At 37.5% G+C, this 13,820-nt stretch overlaps 1 protein-coding gene across 22 annotated transcripts in view; it reads right to left on the bottom strand.

Moving 5' to 3' along the window:
• The window catches only part of ZBTB20 (zinc finger and BTB domain containing 20), a 463,068-nt gene that overhangs the window by 293,503 nt on the left and 155,745 nt on the right, over positions 1–13,820 (bottom strand). For 21 of the 22 annotated variants that reach the window (XR_014167759.1, XR_014167760.1, XM_081908427.1 and 18 more), the window contains one exon: positions 7,837–7,913. The exons of the other annotated variant lie outside the window; for it this stretch is intronic. The gene's annotated coding sequence lies outside the window, so the exon portion shown is untranslated. The remainder of the gene's footprint in view (positions 1–7,836; positions 7,914–13,820) is intronic. 22 annotated transcript variants of the gene reach the window in all.

The following is a 13,820-nucleotide window of genomic DNA, read 5'->3' on the forward strand; positions in this document are numbered from 1 at the left end:
GGACCTCACAATGTTTCTTAGTGAAACGTTTTAGACTTAAATACTGTTTGGTACATTACACTGTGATAAAGTTACGATGAGTCTTGCACTCTAGCTTGCAGTAAACATGGAACACCTATGTTGCACTTAGAATGCATTTCTTATTATTAAGCTTTGATTAACTGATTAACTGTTGATTAGAAATGCTACTGTACTGAATAAATATCTCAAAGCATACAAGAACACAGTGAAACTCAGGCAGATTTCCCATGGCTCATATTTTTAAGGAGTATGAATCATTAGATCTCAGTGGAATTAATTTCCCCCATTTCTTCCTTTATTTATTAGCCTAAGGAGCAAGGTCTCAGGACCCAAAAGTAGCTTCAAGTTTTTCACCATCTGTGCTGAAGTGAAGCCAATGCAAATTCCACCGTCATCTCTTCACTTTTATGCCTCCTGCAATATTTCATTTCACACTTGTGATCTCTGTGCCTTAGAAACAATAAAATATGTACATCTCATCAACTTGAAAGAACCATTTGTGACATGTCAACAAGAAACTGCTCTTGAAGTAACTCAGGGCACAGAATCTAAATTATAAGGTGATGAAAGCAGTACAACTTCAGCAACTATACTGCCACACTATGCTGGAGGACATTCATAGTGCAATCCTACATTTGAGTTTCACTTACTGGATAGGAATGGAGAATAAATTAATTCAATCTAAATTTTAAGGGACCTAACTGAATTCGCACCTCCTGGACTAATACACAGACCAAAACGTAACTTTCCTTCTGATTTTGCACTACTCTGAATTTTGCGATAGTGTCATTGGCTCAAAAAAGTAGCAACATTTGCAACAATAATGCCTTCCCCTGCCACATAATGTTTTAGGATAAAATGTGTTTTGAAATGCATATACAGTACTGAGAAAAAAATATGTATTTGTATCTGTAGTTCCATATGGATCTTAAAAAAATAAAATCATAGATTAATGTGGGAACAGGGTAGAATGGATTTATGAATGAACATGTGAATGAATATGTGTGTACATGTCCTGAGTTTGTTATATCAAGTTCTGTACTGTGATGTTGGTCTATGCTGGTTTCCTGCAAATGTTAAATTGGTTTTAGTTGTGATATCTGGCTGACTCTGATTTAGCAGAACTAAACATCACTACAAAGGAAGCCTCCTAGGTGATAATATTTTTAGTGATTTAAGGCTGCTGGATGAGCCAGTATAGCCTCCCCCCCTCCACCCCAGAGCTTTCTCTCTATGCATTTCAGAGGAGCTGGCTTTCCTGGAAACTGAAGCCTCTTCTACCCGAAAGTATTTGGCTACTCTTAGCATGACCAGGATCAAGGCCTGAGCAAGAGTCAGTTGTTAGGTGTTTTTCTGTGGGGAGAGGAAGGACTTTTTTAGATGGATAAGCCCCCTGTAGGATCCAGCTGCCTTGTCCTCTTCCCAAAAAGCCATCTTAACGAGTGGGGCAGCATTTAATGTCAGCCCTGGAAGTGTCTTCCCAGAACATATCTATCATCTATCTATCATCTATCTATCTATCTATCTATCTATCTATCTATCTATCTATCTATCATCTATCTATCTATCTATCTATCTATCTATCTATCTATCATCTATCTATCTATATCTATCTATCTATCTATCTATCTCTATCTCTATCTCTATCTATCTATCTATCATCTATCTATCTTCCATCATCTATCAGTTCTTGGTAGTGATGCCTGCCCTGTGGAACGCCCTCCCATCCGATGTCAAGGAGATAAATAACTGTACAACTTTTAGACGACCTCTGAAGGCATAGGGAAGTTCTTTATGTTTGATGTTTTATTATGTTTTATTATGTTTTTATATCTGTTGGAAGCTGCCAAGAGTGGCAGGGGCAACCCAGTCAGATGGGTTTGGGTACAATTATTATTATTATTATCAGACCCTGATATATTAGATACCTTCAGTGTGAAGGTTCTTTCTCCTCAAAGCATCATTGTGAAAGACAGGTCCTTTGGAAATTGACCTTATGATGTTTGGTATGCCCAAAAATAATCTAGGATGTTTGTATTCCATGTTACATTGACATGAGTTCTAGAAGTTTGTTTTCTAATGCTTCCAAGCGTGACTGAATGCACAAAAATGCATACTGTCCTCCATCTAGTTCCATACAATATCAGCTTACCACAATGGACAGACAAAATGAGTTTTGTTCTCTATAACCTTGTTTCATCCAAATTTACAAATAGTGAGTTACAAATGTTTATAAACTTGCTTATTCATTGTGAATATCCATGTTAAATGTTTATGGATTTACAAAGCAGAACAAGTCGATAGGTTGACAAAGACCAGAATGGAATCAGGGTCCAAATCAGATAAAGGTCTCCAACCCCTTTAGTTTCAGAATCTGTCCTGTAACTTATAAAATCAAGCAAAAATATTTCAAATCTTAAACCAATACTGTGAAAAAGCACTCTCCTTGATCTCATAGTTTAGTCCCATGATATATCCTTGGGAGGAAAAAAACCAATAATAAAATGCAGTCTTTGATTTATTGGCTTATGTTTTAAGATTTTCTTTCATCAAAATTTAGTTAACATTACTTCATATTGTAAAGTATAGCCAAACACAGGCATTTTTCATTAGCAGTACACAAGAAATCCAAGAGGCAAATACGTAATTGCAATGACAGGAGTAGCAGCAGCTCCCCTTAGTGCATAGATGTCACTATCAGTAGTGTTCATACTAAATAGCTTTTTCTTAATAGCATTCTTTTAAATTCTTCAGCTACTGACCTGTTAATCACCTAGGACATCTGGTGCTGCATAATACCCAGAATGAGGGAGAGGAGTTAACTCAGCCAGACAATAGTCCATGAAGATCAGTAGACCTTAGCTGATTTGCCCGAGCTGACAATTTGCCCCATATTTTCTCAATAAGATATAATGCTCCAGCTTTAACAAAAATAAAAGTTCTTACAAATTATTTTTTTAAAAAAAATTAACAAGCTTTCCTCTACTTACATAAGAACTACCATGTAATGGGATCACCCAGATGCCAAGACAGAAATTTTAACATCTGCTCATAATGAATTTCAGTTAGAAATAAAGGAAAAACTTCAAAGCAGCCTTCTCTCCCTGTGGCTAAGACATACATTTTCTTATTTAGTTTCATCACTGGCTCTGTACATTCTTATGCAATTACATTTCATTGTTCCATTCTCAAAGCATGACGGGTCCAATGGGGGATGGCCCCAAATGACCTTGAACAGAGAAGCTTGCATTGCATCTCCACGCAGTTACACGCCATTTGTTGTCATCTTTGTCTCCCAAGCCCAAACTGCTCTGCTTCATTTCTCCCTCCTCTTCCTTAGGGTCCCTTACTGATGTCATGGAATCAAAGAATTGGAGTGGGCCTTTGAAGGCCATCTAGTTCAACCATGTGCTTGATGCAGGAAAACCACAGCTAGTACATCTCCAAACAATGGTTGTCCCACATTTCCTTCAAGATCTCCATTGAAGGAGAACCTTCAAAGTAACTGATTCCATTGCCGAACTGCTCGTAATGTCAAACCTCAAGTGTGTGGTGCAGTTTCAAAAGGAGACATTTGTTCCTTATTATGGTCCCAATTTTGTGAACTCCCTTCCAGTTTAAGTCAGACAGGGTCCCTCCCTGTTGAATGTCAGGTGCTTACTGAAGACTTGTTTTATTCCAGAAGGCCTTTATCGGAATTCTGATTTTATAGTCTTGATTAAATTTAAACTCAGTTTTAGTCTCCTGTCATAGCTTAGATATTACTGTGATTTAAGAAGTATACAAATTGTTTAAATAAATAAAAAAGACATTTCAGCTAATGTCGAACCAAAATATATCCTCCTGTAACTTAAGACCATTACGTCTCTTCCTGTGTGACGTCATTCAGGGATTTGAAGAGTGTTGTCATGTTTCTCCTCATTCTTTCTCTTCTCCAACTTAAGAATACCCAGGTCCTTCCATGTTTCCTCATACGCTTCCCCTCCCCCCCATACCTCTATATTTGTTGTCTCCCTCTGAACTCATTCCTGTTTTAGCGTAATGCTCAGAACTGGACACCGTACTCCATATGAAGTCTGACTACCACAGAACGAAGTGGAACTACTACTGCCTATGATTTTGAAGTAGCATGATTCAATGTAGCCAAAATCATATTAGCCTTTTTGTAGCTGTTGTCATACTACTAACACACATTCTATCTTGTGGATTTGCTATCTCATGCATAATTTTGCTTTTGACTCTGCTGAACTACATTTTGTTAGTCCTGGCCCAGTCTTCCATTCTATCAAGGCCATTTTGAATATTATTCATTTCTTCTGATGTATTAACTATATTTTCCAATGATTATTTTATAATGATTTATCCACCCCTTCATTTAAGCCACTGAGACAATACCACTCCTGCCTACCCTGGTGGTGTCAGAGCCTTGCTGCCACACCCTGTCCAGTCAGCTGTTCTGATCAATCTATAATAATGGCAGTACATCCACATTTTTGTCACTAAACTGTTGATCACTGTATTAATTAGATCAAAGCATGCCATCTTCAGCCAGCATTAACCCCTGCACCCTCATCTATACCCCCCCGCAGCATCTACATTCTATAAGATACAGCCTAGTGAGTAAACCCCTCCCAAAACATCTCGCTTTGAGGACTAGATTTTATTTCATTGCCTAATAAAGACAATATTACATTTTGGGAGAATTGGCTCAAGGCTGTCAATCTATGTGTAACCGCAATTGTCAATAGCACCTCCATTTCTCTATTCTTTGCAGGATTTAAAAGCGAGAAGCTTTATGTTTGTTTAAATAAATTTATATTCAACTCTCTTCCAAGAGCTTAGGTGGATTGCAGGGAGTGAAAACAATGTACTAGAAATTTTGCATATGTTTCACTCTCTGGACAGTACACTGCAGTGTAAAATATGTTGCTACCTTTGATAAGCATGTACAAGCATGCACACAAATGGGTTATGTGCCAAAAATGAACAGATTTGGGTCTATTTTATGTTTGTTTTTGTTCTGGTATAATTGTTGAGAAATCTGGACAGAAAATGACATGGTTTGCCCAATACTTGGCTTGCATTCTATATAGGATGGGTCGTTATGCACCTGTAAGTATGTGGTATCCTTGACTTCCAAAGCAAATTCATTAATGTTTAAAGGAGGAAACTCATAGCTGTTGAAGCATAACAGTTTGCAGTGCACAATAAAAAAGCAACTTGGGAAGAACTTAGAACTTTCTGGGTTTCATTATCCAGCTGTACATTTTGATCTTTAATGAGAAACACAAGCTGGTTTGCAGTGTTTCACAAGCTCTTACTTTAAACTACAATTTTGTTTATACTTAAACTTAAATTTGGAAGATGGATTCTATTATTTGACCAACTCACTTGCCTGTAATTGTCAGTTTGAGCATACCAGTCAAAAACAAGGGCCAGTTTCTACTTTGAAACTTTAGAACACGGAGAAAGACAACAGCTGACCAGTACAGCACATGTGGTGCATGTACAGTCATATCTCATGTTACATCCGCTTCAGGTTGTGTGTTTTCGTCTTCCGTCCTGCGGCAACCCGGAAGTACCGGAATGGGTTACTTCTGTGTTTTGCCGCTAGCACATGCACACACGTCCATAACACAAGTTACCACTGTAAAAGGTCTCAGGTTCAATGCTTGCATCTCCAGATAGGTATGGGGGGAAACTACTGGAGAACCACTATGAGTCATTGTAGAAAATACCAAACTTGGTGGATGGGCGGTATTACTTGCTGGTATGAGACAGCTTCCTATATTGCTAAGCAGGTTCATACCAATGTATGAGACCAGAGCACTGTGTAAAGGTACAGAAAAGGCAAGTATCTGGGATCACCCAAGGATGTAATCTGGCGAAGCAAACAAGTGATTTTCAGTTGATTTCGAACAACGTGGGGTTTTGCACAGGGGTTTGCAAGTGCCACCAAACAGATTGGTGATGCCTGCAAACCCAGCTGCCTCTGTCTACATGGTTTGAAATCAACCCTTGCAGGCAAAGAACAGCTGGCTAGTGGTGCTTGCAAATCTCACTTTTTGGCAGGTTACAAGCTCCCAAATGGAAACAATCCCAGCAGGGCTTACATGTGGTGCCAAACGCAAAAGGCACCAAATGCAAGCCCTATTTGCCAAGGAACAATTAGGAGTCTGCTTTAAGGTTCCCAACTGTTTCTTTGCAGCTGCATTTTTACCAGGTGTGGGGCAGATGTGTGTGGCTTGGGGGAAATGACCTTGCAGGTCAAATTATGATCCTTGTCATACCTAATTAGGCCCATGGGCTGAAGATTCCCCACCACTGCTGTATACAGTGGAGCCAACCCATCCATGGGTTAGAAAATTATCAGTAATTGGAGATGAGATGATGGACCACAGTCAGGAGTATATACTGGAAGTGACAAAGATAACAATAGGGCTGCCAGAAGGAAGGAAAAGGAAAGTCAAGCATATGAGTTCAGAGAAGAGGTTAGATGGTAATGGGAAAGAGGGCAATGCACAGGCCACATTGATATCAGGGATGAATAGAAAACAGTGCATGTAGATATATATTTACAATAGAAAGGTAGATTACTGCATGATCATGTGAAAAACAGTTAAGAGAGGCACTGTGATAGTTCTTCGATGTGCTGTTAAAACTAGTAAATGATCATGTATTCTTAGCAGGGGAGGACAAAAGGTACGAGTGGAATCTACTGTGGATGACCTGCAGATGATCTCTTGGATGTTCTGCTGAAAATTTGAAAGGATTTCCAACTCCCCAGTCCAAACTAACAAAAGCAACAACAAAACGATCTCCTTCGAGAAATGGGCAGGAAATGAGGAATTATTATTACTATTATTATTTCCTTATTATTCCTTATTATAATTATTATTTCCCTAAGTTGTGTACAGATAAACCACTGATACAAGTGAAGAACGAAGTAAGCATACAGGATTAATAAATGTAACAATGGCTATCCAGTATCAATAAACCAGAGATCAACAAATAGTGTTAAAGCATTATGCACTTAGGTCTGGTCCTGATAACATCCCTGAGCTGGGAATGTGGTCAGGGGCAACCTGTTCATTAATTCTAAGATTATTCCACCCCGAGCCACTATTTTGCACCAGGCTCCAGCTGGCAGACCTTGGAGTTATAGTAAAAAAACAAAGAAGATTCTGCAAGCCAGAAGTCTGCCTATTCCTCATTTATAGAATAATAGGGTTTTTATAAATAGCTTCTTTTCTTATTAAAGGGGGGAAGAAATACCATTTTGACTGTTTTATGCCACAATAGATCAGATGGGCACCGATGCACATAAGCACCCTCAATGCACACACAAGGAATTATACAACTTCAGTTGTCTTTGAGGCATCTGAATTCTGTTGTGGTATCACAAGAAGCTCTTTCTTCTTTTTTATTTTCATTACAGCACAGGACAAAAAATTATTTTGACATCACAAAGGGGAAAGAATACTGTTTCTGATGCCATTCTGATACTTTATATTATCCTTCCTTGTACCAAAGTGCAAGAATTGTTGGTGACAGGATGACAGAAAATATATGTCAACGGAGAAAAAGCTCTACACCATTCCTAATGAACAATAGATTAACAATTTAGGGTCTGACATAAAGCACACTAAAAACCCAGCACCATTTGGATTTCCAAAAATGTGTGTTTTATATACAAAATATTCCTAAATCCTATTCAAGGACAGCCTGACCGCTGCCCCCCAAGTCTAGTTACTATGCTAACAGTTTTGTGTCAAAGAAAGGCTGACAAAAGGTACCAAAAAAGCTTTTACTTACAAGAATGCAGTGCAGCTCAATCTTTTTTGTTTTTAAGGTGCAATGATTTCAGCATCTAAAATGTAACTTCAGGCACTCTGAAAAGAAACAGGTTAAAATCTCTTTCAGTTATAATTGCTATTTCAGATTTAATTAAAAATTAAACTTTCATAATGTTTCACCATCCAAAGCAATGCATTATCAGTCAAGCATAGCTTCTTTTTCTTCTTCTTTTTTTAGTTAGAAAAGCTCTTTCCAGAGTAGTTTGTAATGAAGAAAGGAAATAAAGAAGGCAATTCAGAACAGAAAAATACAGCTCTACATTAAAGGATTCCAAATAGCGTGGCAAAAAAGGGAGAAAAAAATCCTCCTGCACCTTTATATCAACAATCTAACTTATTAAAAGAATCAGGCATAACAATTAAAAAAAGACAGATGAAATTACATACCTATGATTGTGGGAGGAATGAGCAATAAAAAGCAAAACAAAACTAGGGACATTTTAGGACGAAACTATAATAAAAGAGAGTTTGCACTTTTAAATAGTGTCAGGCAAAACAAACAAAATCTTCAAGCTTTATAGATTTGCTGCTGACTTCATTGTTTATGTGGATTACACCCACAATCAAATTTTTTAAAAGATTGCTCTATAGCATCTTTAAATTTCAAACTGTTGCATAGAAATGAAAAATATGTTGAATAGTCTACTATTTTTGTTCAAAACAACTGGTTGTAAATCTCACTTTTTATGCAAAATTACAGAATAGTTCTTCAAGAGAATGGGAGAAGAAGCAGCAACTTTTTAGGGTTTGGGTTTTCTAACCACAGGAATGGATAACATAGTTTCAAATGTGCACAACTGGAATGGTAGTGTTAAAAATATCAGCGATTATTATGCTATAAACAAAAAGAAAAATAAATGTAGAAATAGTAGGATTCCATGGTTTTTATATGTCTGTAAGAAAAATACATTAAAAAACCAAGCAAAACATAGAAGGGAAAGAATATAAAATAAGAAATAAAGTCCGAAATGTTACAATATGTTAACTAGATTCTTACTATCTGTAATTCAACAACAACAAAACATGGCAGAAGACATTTACAAATATTTCTAAACAAAGATGCTTCCTACATAAGCATCACCACCAGACATTATAGGGAGCCAATTCACACAACCACAATCCTGTGGGGGTACACAGGGTGGCTTGATAATGTTCCTGGTGAAGTGGTCATGAGATTACACATTTATGTAATTTCCAGAGTTTCCAATGGGTACATTCATTTTCTGGTCTACAGAAAAAGAAATAAAGTTATTGGTGGAGCACTAAAATGTGGGTATGTGCTGGGTAATGTACATTTACAGTTTCCTTAAACACACAAAGACAGCCCTCATACAGTCAACCACATGTCGCCACAAACCCAGAGTCACATGAATCTAAAAATTACAGCATTTAAGGCTGAAATGTTGCATGCAATCATGTGCATATTGACTTCAGAGAAATGTAAACTGGTGCAGCTGGGTATAGGAATGAACTGAAATTGGTTTTCGTATACTAACTTTCCACACTGAAAGTCTGTTACGCCAATCCTGCATTTTGTTTAATAATTATTGGCAATGCAGTTGCAACTGGAAGAAGAAAAAGAAAGGAAAAGGGGGAAAAACATTATCTTTTATGTTGCTGACTTAGGATGTAACAGGCACTAGTAAAGAAGCTTGGGGATTATATAGGGATTGTTTGTTGTAAGTATTTTCATATTTAATTTTTTTTTTAAGCAGCTCAGGAGTATAGTGTTAATTTCATGATCAGCTCTTAAAGCTCCCTATAAGACACATATAATAAGAAATTTCACCCAAAAAGTATCTGTGAAAGATGTATGTAAATCATCAGATGCATCATTTTTTTGAAAAAAAAAAGCATTCAAAATATATCATTAGTAAATGCCGAAACCAGTCGACTTTTGGGTCAGTGCTATATAAAATGATTCATTAATTACAAATTAGAATTGTTAATATTGTCCTCACCAAGTTATTCCCTAACAAAAAGAACTTGGTATCATTTGCACACAGTTTTGAATAATTTGGAACCAATGAAACTAAGAGAAGCCATTCCCCCCCCGCCCCAATGCCAAGGAGGCATTACATGATGGGCAAAGTCATACCACTGTAATGTAAAATGCAAGTCTTGTCTAAACAATTCTATGCCATTTTCATTATTAAAACATGCTCTTTATTTGTTTCTTCCTAATAGTATTTATCAATTGTTTGGTCACACACTCTCAATTTGCATGCAGTGCTAAGCCAATCCATGACTAAGCGTAAAAATAACAATTACAGTGGTACCTGGGGTTAAGTACTTAATTTGTTCCGGAGGTCTGTTCTTAACCTGAAACTGTTCTTAACCTGAAGCACCACTTTAGCTAATGGGGCCTCCTGCTGCCGCCGCGCCGCCAGAGCACAATTTCTGTTCTCATCCTGAAGCACAGTTCTTAACCTGAAGCACTATTTCTGGGTTGGCGGAGTCTGTAACCTGAAGCGTATGTAACCTGAAGTGTATGTAACCCGATTATGTGGGTACTCACAGCAAATTTAGGGCTGCTCTGCTGCTCCCACAGCCTTGCTGATGCTGTGCTACCCAGAGCTAATCCATGGTTCAAACAAAATTATGTCCAAACCCAGACTAATGGTTTGTCTCCACTTTATAATTAACCATCAGAGGACTGAATATCAACACAATTTATGTTCAGAGAAAGACCTCATGGATCACTTGTCAAGGTCAGAAACCGCCCCCCAAAAGCTGTAGACCAGCCTTCACATCCTTCAGATTTTGTTAGATTCCAGCTCTCATCAACCCCAGCTAGCAATGGTCAATCATCAGGAATGATGTGGAGTCCAGCAAGATGTTGGAGTTCCAGGCAAAACCTCGTGTAAACTATTACCTGCAAACTTTTCCAAATATTTGACTCTGAAGATGCAATTACACAATAAGCCAGAGCTGTAATTTTGAAGGACAAAAAAGTGAAAAAGTAAACTTGTTCTGGATATCTAAAAATGCTAAGATTGATTAAAAAAGCAAACACTGAAATTTAGCTTTAGTACTCTTTGTGATGAGTGAGTGTACCTCTGCTGTTTTCATGACATGTTGCTTTATTGTTTTAATTATTCTGGTGATTGCCAGCCACTCTTAGAGAATAATGTTGAAGGGTGGGGCACGGAGTTTTTAAATAAATAAAAAGCTCTATTCTTGTATTTGTAATTTCAATGAAGCTCAATCACATGCATTAGCTAATACCTCTTAAAATTTCTCCCATAATTCAGTAGGATATTTACACATGACTGTAACAAAGATGAAAACACCCAAATGCAGTGAGACACATAGAACTGCTAAATAGAGCTAAATGCATTGGGCTCAGTTAAGTACTAATTTGTAGACTGTACCATCTTCTGCAACACACTGCTCCATTGACCAACCCAGCTCCCACTGTCAGACATTACTCATTTAATGTTATGAAGTATTTTTTGTTTTGTTTTTTACCCCAGATAAATTCTCATCACTGAGGTATTTTTTTAAAAAATATTATTTAAGCAGTAAACATGCAAAAGGGTGTAGTAACAGTTAAAGTTTCAGAACTGAATGCAAGAAGACATTAACAGAGGCTATAATGCAGCCTTTAGCAACCTGCCACTCACCAGATATTTTGAACACACCTCCTCCTACACCAGCCATTATTGATGGGAGGTGTGGGGGGAAACACCTGGAGGGTGCCAGCTTATAAAAGACTACTATAATGTATATTTAATGGTTGCTTTCACAAGTGTGTCCAACTGTTAAATCAATATCAGATTTTCAAGATATTAAGATTGTAATAAGGAGCTGTTCATAAAGTCCATTGCGATGCAGCACAGTAACAAGAAACCTTAAGTTTAATGGCTGCATAAAAGGAACTGGACTTGGGCTGTGAAATATCCTAAGCCACTCTTACAGCTGTTGATGAGGTAGAATCGAGCAATCCTACAATTCTACGATTCTATGATTCTTCACAATGCCTCTTTGACAGTTTCCTCGTACACAGGGTGATGACGATAATCAAGTTGGCTGCAGAGAAGCTATAATATTCCCTATTCCAACTGTTTTCTTGCACAAGCTGTCCCTAGATCCTGTTTATGTTCCCAAAGAACAGGAACAGTTGACAGCATGCAGCTTTTGAGAGGCCTTGCCCAAATAATTCTTTTGCTAAAGATATAAATTCTTTGTATGGCAGAAATGAAACGGAAATTCTGAGAGCTTCAATACATTTCATGAGTTTTCCTTATAATCTTCACGTTGTCGCAACATAGAAAGCATTAGGATTTGTTTTTCATAATGCCGTGATCTTTACAATCCCGTTTCTCATACTGAATGGTATTGTCTCCCGTGCCTCAAATTACCACCAATGCATAAAATAATAATACCAGTTGATAAACAGGGTCCACCATAAAATCATAGCAGCACCTTTACATTTGTTCTGCTACAACACAAATAAATATTTCAGTGTGATCGGTGTTGTATATTAGTGAGAAACTGGGTGGATAAAGGAAATGTGCCGGACATAAATTGTTTGGATTCCAGCAGAGGCTTTCACACAGTCCCAACAAAGGAAGTGCATAAAGATAATAATAAAATTATTTAGATGAAAATTGTCATGACAGGATGAAAATTAATAGTGTTACTGGAAAACCAAGGAAATATGTAATTGGGAATGATTATTAATAATTATTGACATAACAGGTGAAGAAATGCATTGTCACTCTTGAAAACTGGTACAATGTTCGTCAAACTGAACATTTTTACAAATCATGAAAGAAAAACCAAGGCAATGAAAGGCAAAACTAAAACAATGCAAAGAAGAAAATTATATTTCATGAAAACTCAAAAAGCAGGGCGGGGAGCTGTGAAATTCAATACTGTAATAAGCAACCTGAGCTATTGCTGGAGGCAGAAAACTGGACTACATGGAACTTTGGTTTGATCCATGAAAACATTTCTTATGTTCTTGAGCAAATTCTACCATTTGCCAGGAATGAATAAAGGGGCAACTCCCTCACCTCCACCAATATCCTAACAAAAAACTTCCTTAATATTAAAGAAAACTGTCAGGAATTCATTTTCACTGAATTATTCACTCGGTGGTCTTGGTCTTCCATTCAACATACTTGCATGTTTCAAAGTGATGAGCACCTGGAGACAAAACATGGTTCATTTTTTTTTATATAGAGGGAAAGCAGCCTTTCCCAACCTAGTGATCTCCAGATGTTTTGAAGCGCAACCTACAGTAACCCCAACCAGTATGGCTCTAATTCCAAAATATATGGAACGACACATGTTGGACAAGGCTGGGTAAACCATACAGCAACTTTCCTCAACTTCATGCCTTCCTGATGCATAAGTCCCATAATCCCTGACCATAAACCATGCTGTCTGGGCCTATAGTCCAAAACGTATGAAGGGCAACATATTGGAGAATGCTGCTATAGGGACTACCATACAAGAAAGTAATGCAAACTAGCATTGGTTAACAAGGGGGTGTGAGAACGTTCTGCTTGGAAGAAACTTACTTCTTTGAAGAAAGTTTGCAAGGCAGTTGAAAAGAAAACTGATACTGCATGACTTTGTCCACTTTTCCAGCTCTATGATTTGACAAATAAGACAAGCAACCACTGATGATAATGGTATCTAACCACTATCACTGCTAAAATGGTTGACCATGTGAACTCTCTCTGAGCTGCTTAGCAGGACAGTGGGATATAAATACAATAAATAAATGTTGTACCCTTCCTCTCGACAAAATCAATTAAAAAACAAACAACTAAAACTATTTAATATACTAATAGTATTCACAGCTGTTGCAACACCTTTTGCACAAACTGTGCTAGCACTACGATTTGAGTCCCCCTTGAGCACAGCACCCTCAGTGGGGACCCCTGACCTGGAAGAGGCAGAATATGCAAAATGAAAATGCTCTTAGGT

This window comes from Podarcis melisellensis, assembly GCF_964234715.1.
Source record: "Podarcis melisellensis genome assembly, chromosome: 4".
NCBI classification, from domain to species: domain Eukaryota; kingdom Metazoa; phylum Chordata; class Lepidosauria; order Squamata; family Lacertidae; genus Podarcis; species Podarcis melisellensis.